The 7500-nt window shown below is 47.8% G+C and overlaps 1 protein-coding gene across 1 annotated transcript in view; it reads left to right on the top strand.

The window, feature by feature from the left end:
* Positions 1–4281: 4281 nt before the first annotated feature.
* The window catches only part of LOC143284304 (guanylate cyclase soluble subunit alpha-2-like), a 68446-nt gene continuing 65227 nt past the window's right edge, over positions 4282–7500 (top strand). Inside the window, exons 1-2 of the mRNA XM_076591006.1 lie at positions 4282–4371; positions 4894–5063. The gene's annotated coding sequence lies outside the window, so the exon portion shown is untranslated. The remainder of the gene's footprint in view (positions 4372–4893; positions 5064–7500) is intronic.

The raw sequence follows: 7500 nt of genomic DNA, 5'->3' as shown, positions 1-7500 counted from the left end.
TATTCCTTTCTACAATTATTTTCAGATCATTTATTTTCTAGTTTTTACTTTTGATTATTCATTCGTTTTATGTTTATTATGTTTATTACTTTTTTTATTTTTTCAATTTGTTTCTTTTTTTTTTTTTACTGTTATAAATTTTGTATCCTTTAACTCATTCTAACTTATTGTTCTTTTTAAGCAAGGATAGGCACTTGATGCCTGCTCCCTTTTTTTCTTTTTTTTTTTTTTTTTTCCTAAAAAACACCTTTTTCAGAAGATGTGGTGCAGTGTGTAAAGATCTGTCCACATGCACTGGTGCATCCTTGAATTGCAAACTGAAACTGAAACTGAAACTGCCACAACATGTATAGGTTTCTTCTTTCTCTCCTTCTAGCCTTTCGTTCGTCCTTTCCTTTAGGTTTTTTTTTCCCATTTTTCTCTCTCTTTCCTTTTACCCCCCCCCCCCCCCCCGCCCCCCCCCCCCCTCCCTTACCTCCCATTTTACCCTTACCTCTTTGGGGTCCGGCTACAGAACTAACCAAGTCAGGCTTAAGACACCAGGACCTCCAGTAGATGTGGGGTGCGTTTTAACTCTCTCCATACGAACGGCGAAAGAGACGACGTCAACAGCGTTTCACCCCAATTACCACCATCAAAATATTGCAAGCGGAAGGCTCTTATACTGAAGAGGTGAATGTTGACAAAGAATACCACAGTCCTGACGACGGAAGCTAAAGGTTGGGTCATTCAGACACCCACTGGACATCCGAGGGGTCTGTGTAGAGGAGAAGAGAGGACTGGCCGTACTGAGTGAGTTAAGATAAGATAAGATAAGAATAACCTTATTATCTCCAACTGGAGAAATTTGGTCAGGTGCATTATCACAACATAGACAAGTAAACAACATGGGGATCATAACTGTAAAAGTCAACAACAGCTTTTACGAATATTACGAAGATACAAATGTAAAAAAAAAAAATCACATATACCGTTTCATACATACATCCGCACACTGCAGGTAAAAACTAGTATTCTTAATGTAAAAACAGAAAGAATTAAGAAACATTATTTGAATATAATTATAAACATAGCCTACTATACTGCACATTGATTATAATAGACAGATAAGATAAGAATAAAGATAAATTGCGGAAAACCGCAACCAGATAATCAGCACACACCCGCACCCACCCACCCCCCACCAACCCCCCACACGCGGATTACTTGATTAAACAAGAGTAATAAACATATGTTCTGAAATAAAAGCATTTCACATATTTTGGGAAGAGGAAGAAGAAGAAGAAGCAAACTTTTGGTGGACTTGAGAAGTTTAGAGAGGCCATGGGCGAACTGGGGCGATTGGACCCCAAAGAGGTAATTACTGTACTTCTCTCTCTCTCTCTCTCTCTTTCCTTTTTTTTTTTTTTTTTTTTTTTTTATAAACGTCGGTCCACACACATCAGGCAGTGACATATCCGTGGCGACATGACGTCACCAGGAGGTGGGTACCGATCTATCTGTCTGGTACCGTTCCTTCCCTGACTTTTCCCAGCGCGTTGGGCTGCAGCTGCTTGGGCGGGCTGCATGAAGTGATCTTTGCAGCGTTTAGTTTGCTTAGAGTTTAAAATGTTCCCCTGTAGTATATAGAATTTACTGTGGAATTGGGGAACATTCTCACTGACAAGCAAACTTTGTGCTGCAATGTTCCCCTCCAGTATATTGAATTTACTGTGGAGATGGGGAACATCCACAACGACAAGTAAACTTAGTGCTGCAATGTTCCCCTGAGTATATCGAATTTACTGTGGAGTTGGGGAACATTCACAACAAGCAAACATAGCGCTGCAGTGTTCCTCTAAGTATATTTAATTTACTGTGGAGTTGGGGAACATTTTCATTGAGAAGTAAACTTAGCGCTGCAATGTTCCCCTAAGTATATTGAATTTACTTTTGAGTTGGGGAACATCTTCAACGACAAACAAACTTAGCGCTGCAATTCAACAAACAATGAGGCCAGGAGATGAAAAATATATTAATGATTAACAAATAGTAAAGAGTGGTAACTCTCTCCATTCACAAGGTACAAAACTTCAAGTCAGTGCTGCTTACGCTACGGATTCAGCTAGCACACAGGTAAATCAGTGCTGCTTACGCTACCGATTCAGCTAGCACTCAGGTAAATTTACCTGTGTGCTAGCTGAATCGGTAGCGTAAGCAGCACTAACTTGAAGTTGTGTACCTTGTGAATGGAGAGAGTTACCACTCTTTACTATTAGCGCTGCAATGTTGCCCTGAGTATATTGAATTTGCTGTGGACATTTTCAATGACAAGCAAACTTAGCGCTGCAATGTTCCCCTAAGTATATTGAATTTACTGAGGAGTTAGGGAAGATTCTCAACGAAAAGCAAACTCAGCGCTACAATGTTCCCCTAAGTATATTGAATTTACTGTGGAGTTGGGGAACATTTTCATCGAGAAGTAAACTTAGCGCTGCAATGTTCCCCTAAGTATACTGAATTTACTATGGAGTTGGGGAACATTCTCAACGAAAAGCACAATGTTCGCCTGAGGATACTGAATTTACTGTGGAGATGGGGAACATCCACAACGACAAGTAAACTTAGTGCTGCAATGTTCCCCTGAGTATATCGAATTTACTGTGGAGTTGGGGAACATTCTCAACGAGAAGCACAATGTTCGCCTGAGAATATTGAATTTACTGTGGAGTTGGGGAACATCCACAACGACAAGCGAACTTTGCGCTGCAAATGCCAATCGCCTCATGTTTCCCACCCCATTAAGATCAGTCATCTGCTTAGCAGATGTGATCAGTGCAGCGAGTATGGATTTGTTCGAACGCAGTGACGCCTTCTTGAGTGAGCAACCTGAACCTTTGCTTTGGAACTGCTCCTCCTTTTTTTTCCATTATCGTTTTTCTGTTTTCTTTTCTTCTTCCTCCCTTTCTTTCTTTCTTTTTTTTAAATTTTTTTTTATTGCCGATAGTTTTATTGCTTTCTTGCTGTCTTTCTTTATACCGTCCCTCCCTTTCTTTCTTCGCTTCTTTCTGTTTTCATTCTTTATTTCTTTCATTTTTCTTCCAGTACTTCCCCCCTCCCCCCTCGAATAATTTCTTTCTTTTGTTCTTCAGTGTCGTTACTTTCCTTCCTTTCGCTCTTTCTGTCGTCCGTCCTCATTCCATTCCATTCCTTCCTTCCTTCCTTCCTCCCGTCTATTCTTTATGTTTCATTTCACAAGAACAAGTAAACTCAAATTTCAAAATCATAACAACACATTGCATCAAACAATTCAAACCGCAAACGTACGAAGCCACACCGACTCCACATGAGATGATGAGCCGAAACGCTCCGGAGATGTTTATTTCTAATTTTCAACATTTTTCTTAATTCAGTAACTGGTCATTCGTTGATCAAACCAACAAGCAACCAGATTAATTAATAACTGACTGATAAAGGTTAACACTGGCGCACGTTCGACCAAGATTTCAGCGCTGCGGGTCGCAGGCGCGGACGAAATTTTCTCTTGGCTTTCTGGCTCTCCACTGGCTGCCACTGTTCTCTCTCTCTTTCTCTCTCTTCTCTCTCTCTCTCTGTGGCTTGCTGACTGACTGGCTGACTGGCTGGCACACACACACACACACACACAGAGGAAAACGTCTTGGAGACACTGCGCGTCTGTGGAAACCGCTACCACCACCATCGTTATCCCCCCCACACCCCCACACACCCCCACCTCATTCCCTCGTCCCATGCTCTCTCTCTCTCTCTCTCTCTCTGTCTCTCTCTCTCTCTCTTCCGCTCCCTCTTCCTTCCCCTTCTCTCTTTCTCTCATCTTCTCCTCCTACCCCTCTCCCCACTCCCTCCCCCTCGCCCCCCCCCCTCCCTCTCTCTCTCTCTCTCACGCTGCTTCCCTGCCTCCTTGCTTTGCAGCGGGTTTTGTGTATTTTCCTGTCTTTTTTTTTTTGGAGGGGGTGGGGGGGGGGGGATTCCTCTATGTGTGTGTGTGTGTGTGTGCAATGGTTGAGGCGGGGAAGAAGAGTGGTGGTGTGTGGTGGAGGGGGAGGGGGAGGGGGGAACGGAGGAAGGGGGGAGGGTAGGGGGGGGAGGGTTCGGGTGTGTGATCAGTGCGCCACCCGTGTGTGAGTCGTCGTCGCAAGCGGTCGGTGACGACGGTCGGTGTGTGGAGGAAGCAAAGCAAGGCAAGAAACAGCACAGAGAGAGAGAGAGAGAGAGGAGAGAGAGAGAGGTAGAGAGAGAGCCCAGGGCAGCAAGCGTTTGCACAGAAGGGTGAGGACAGGCGAAGGATGAAAACTCAACGTGGAAGACTCTAAAAGAGCAAGTGCAGTGGGAAAGGCGAAAAAAAAAACGGAGGTAGGTGGTTAGTTTTTGGTAGTGGTGTGGGGTTGCAAGCAAAGTAGGCGCTTCACCGCGCTCTTGCGTGAGTTCTACTGACGCAACGGACATCGTTGTTGTTTTTGTTTTGTGGTTGTTCTTGCACGTGCAACATGCGATAGCTTGCGTCACCGCTTGTGCTGTTGGTTGTTGTTCATGTCTGTTGGTGGTGAGTTGAAGAAGGTTGACCGTCTGAGTTTCCATGCCGAATTTTGTGGGTGGTTTTGTTTGCTTGCTTGCTTTTTATTTATTTATTTATTTATTTATTTTTTATAAAAGGGTGGGGTTGGGGGAGGAGCTAACGCAGTGTTTGAAGTTGGCGACATAGGTGTTTCTTTTCTTTTTATTTATTTATTTATTTATTTTTTAAGGAGAAAGGTTTTGAACTTGATGAGGATGTCAGTCACTGTTGTAGCCAGTTGTCAAGTGAAGGGTTGCTCGATATACATAGTAGTCGTCTTTCATCATCATTATCATCATCATCTTCTTCTTCTTCCACAGCCCTGCTTGTTTGTGGTACCCCCTGCCTGGCAGTCGCTGGGTTTGTTGCTTGGTGGCCGTGCGTGGTGAAGGGGGAAGGAGGACGAGGAGGAGGAGGAGGAGGGACACATACACGCACACACTGGAGAGAGAGGGTGGCTGGTTCCAGCCGCTGAACTTGAAGCGCCCAGGTAAAGGTGACAGGTGTCAGGTTTTGATTGTCACTTTGTGTGTGTGTGCGTGTGTGCGTGCGTGCGTGCGTGCGTGTGTGTGTGTGTGTGTGTCTTTAGGTCTGAAAGTATGTCTGTCTGTCTCTCTCCCCTCCCTCATTCTCCTCTCTCTCCTCCCCTCATTCTCCTCTCTCTCTTTTTACTGACCCCCTCCCCCCTCTCTCTTCCCCTCCCTCATACTCCTCTCTCTCCTCCCCTCATTCTCCTCTCTCTCTTTCTACACCCCCTCTCCCCCCCCCCCTGCTCCTCTCTCCCCTCCCTCATTCTGCTCACCTCTCTCTCCCCCCCTCCCTCATTCTCCTCTCTCTCTCCCTGCTCCCTCATTCTCCCCTCTCTCTCCCCCTCCCTCATTCTCCTCTCTCTCTCCCTGCTCCCTCATTCTCCTCTCTCTCTCCCTGCTCCCTCATTCTCCCCTCTCTCTCCCCCTCCCTCGTTCTCCTCTCTCCCCTCCCTCATTCTCCTCTCTCCCCCCCCCCTCATTCTCCTCTCTCTCTCTCTCCCCTCCCTCATTCTCCTCTCTCTCTCCCCCTCCCTCGTTCTCCTCTCCCCCCTCCCTCATTCTCCTCTCTCTCCCTCACCCTCATTCTCCTCTCTCTCCCCTACCCTCATTCTCCTCTCTTTCCCCTCCCTCATTCTCCTCTCTCTCTCTCCCCTCCCTCATTCTCCTCTCCCCCTCCCTCATCCTCTCTCCCCCCCTCCCTCATTCTCCTCTCTCTCCCTCACCCTCATTCTCCTCTCTCTCCCCTCCCTCATTCCCCTCTCTCTATCTCCCCTCCCTCATCCTCTCTCTCCCCCCTCCCTCATTCTCGTCTCTCTCTCCCCTCCCTCATTCTCGTCTCTCTCTCCCCTCCCTCATTCTCCTCTCTCTCTCTCCCCTTCCTCATTCTCCTCTCTCTCCCCCTCCCTCATCCTCTCTCTCCCCCTCCCTCATTCTCGTCTCTCTCTCCCCTCCCTCATTCTCCTCTCTCTCTCTCCCCTTCCTCATTCTCCTCTCTCTCCTCCTCCCTCATCCTCTCTCTCTCCCCTCCCTCATTCTCCTCTCTCTCCCCTCCCTCATTCTCCTCTCTCTCTCCCCTCCCTCATTCTCCTCTCTCTCTCACCTCCCCTCATTCTCCTCTCTCTCTCCCCTCCCTCATTCTCCTCTCTCTCTCCCCTCCCTCATTCTCCTCTCTCTCCCCTCCCTCATTCTCCTCTCTCTCCCCCTCCCTCATCCTCTCTCTCCCCCTCCCTCATTCTCGTCTCTCTCCCCTCCCTCATTCTCCGCTCTCTCCCCCCTCCCCTCATTCTCCCCCCTCCCCTCATTCTCCTCTCTCTCTCACCTCCCCTCATTCTCCTTTCTCTCCCCTCCCTCATTCTCCTCTCTCTCTCTCCCCTCCCTCATTCTCCTCTCTCTCTCCCCTCCCTCATTCTCCTCTCTCTCCCCCTCCCTCATCCTCTCTCTCCCCCTCCCTCATTCTCGTCTCTCTCCCCTCCCTCATTCTCCGCTCTCTCCCCCTCCCCTCATTCTCCCCCCTCCCCTCATTCTCCTCTCTCTCACCTCCCCTCATTCTCCTCTCTCCCCCCTCCCCTCATTCTCCTCTCTCTCTCTCACTTTCTACCCCTCCACCCCCCTCTCTCTCTCTCCTCTCCCTCATTCTCCTCGCTCTCTCTTTCTAGCCCCCTCCCTCTCTCTCTCCCCTCCCTCTTTCTCCTCTCTTTCGTTCTAGCCCCCCCTCCCCCGCTCTCTCTCTCCCCTCTCTCATTCTCCTGTCTTTCTTTCTAGCCTCCTTCCTCTCTCTCTCCATCATTCTCCTCTCTCTCTCTTTCTAGCCCCCTCCCTCTCTCTCTCCCCTCATTCTCCTGTCTCTCTCTCTAGCCCCCTCCCTCTCTCTCTCCCCTCCCTCATTCTCCTTTCTTTCTTTCTAGCCTCCTTCCTCTCTCTCTACCTCCCTCATTCTCCTCTCTCTCTCTCTTTCTAGCCCCCTCCCTCTCTCTCTCCCCTCCCTCATTCTCCTCTCTCTCTCTCTTTCTAGCCCCCTCCCTCTCTCTCTCCCCTCCCTCATTCTCCTCTCTTTCTTTCTAGCCTCCTTCCTCTCTCTCTACCTCCCTCATTCTCCTCTCTCTCTCTCTTTCTAGCCCCCTCCCTCTCTCTCTCCCCTCCCTCATTCTCCTCTCTCTCTCTCTCCTCCTCACTATCTGTCTATCTATCTATCTATCTATCTATCCATCTATCTGTATCTATCTATTCTGTCTATCTATCTGATAGATGGATGGATAGATGGATGGATCGATCGATCTATCTATTCAACTGTCTATCGACCTATCTCTTTACCTTTTTAGGAGAAATCAGAGGATGCGTAAAAATTCTACAAATGAGCAGGATGATTACCTCAGCATCCCTGGAAGGCTGTCTCTCTCT

The sequence above is a fragment of the Babylonia areolata genome, chromosome 7 (genome assembly GCF_041734735.1).
Source record: "Babylonia areolata isolate BAREFJ2019XMU chromosome 7, ASM4173473v1, whole genome shotgun sequence".
In the NCBI taxonomy this organism is placed as follows: Eukaryota; Metazoa; Mollusca; class Gastropoda; order Neogastropoda; family Buccinidae; genus Babylonia; species Babylonia areolata.
The sequence above is the reverse complement of the archived record's forward strand: the minus strand, read 5'-3'. Positions and strand labels throughout refer to the sequence as shown.